The sequence below is a fragment of the Trichechus manatus genome, unplaced genomic scaffold (genome assembly GCF_000243295.1).
Source record: "Trichechus manatus latirostris isolate Lorelei unplaced genomic scaffold, TriManLat1.0 scaffold00075, whole genome shotgun sequence".
NCBI lineage: Eukaryota > Metazoa > Chordata > Mammalia > Sirenia > Trichechidae > Trichechus > Trichechus manatus.
The window spans coordinates 12,481,001-12,481,791 of record NW_004444011.1 but is presented as its reverse complement, the minus strand read 5'-3'; positions in this window follow the sequence as shown (position 1 = coordinate 12,481,791).

The window sequence follows — 791 nt, the reverse complement described above, 5'->3', positions numbered from 1 at the left end:
ACACTTTAATTATGTTAATTTTACGGTATGTCAATTCTATCTGATGATATTGATTTTTCTTTATACGTTATAAAATGGAAATAATATTGGCTTTAAAGTCAAACAGATGTTGAGTTTGAATCTTAGCTCTGTTCTTACAGCGCAACCTTACACAAGTTGCTTACCTATTTGAGCCCCAGTTTCTATATTTATTTGTTATGTGGTAGTAAGAATATTTTATGTGATGCTAAAAATATTTGTGTTAAAGGCTTGTTGTTTTAAATGTAACAACATATGTAAAGTATATAGCATAGTACTTGACACAGTAAAAATGCTCATTTCCACTTACATGTTTTCTACTGTACGTCTGTACTCTTGTCTCCCTCCTCCTGTAAAACATGCCCTCTTAGAAGGACTTTTTTTTTTTTTTTTTAAACATGACTATTTTTCTACCAAAAGATGTCTTCCTTCTTTCTCTTGTGACCTCTTGGAAAAAACCAGAAAACCTGTCTTGATGTAGTTTTAGAACTTTTATCCTTTTCAAACTAACACATTGGTGAATCCTTTTGACCTTACTCTCTTTTTTTGTCTCAGAGAGTTGAGTTAAAAAGGCTCTTTGTTCAAGGCATACTCAGTCATTGCTGTCTCTGCAGGGTCCCTTTCTTGTATTGTTTATTCATTCTTCTCCTTTATCCCTAACCTCCATTACCCTCATCTCCATATGCACCCATTTTTGTGTTTGATAGACATCCTTGAATATGCATGTATGTATATATCTTTTAATGCAAATAAATGGCATTGTGCTATAGTTC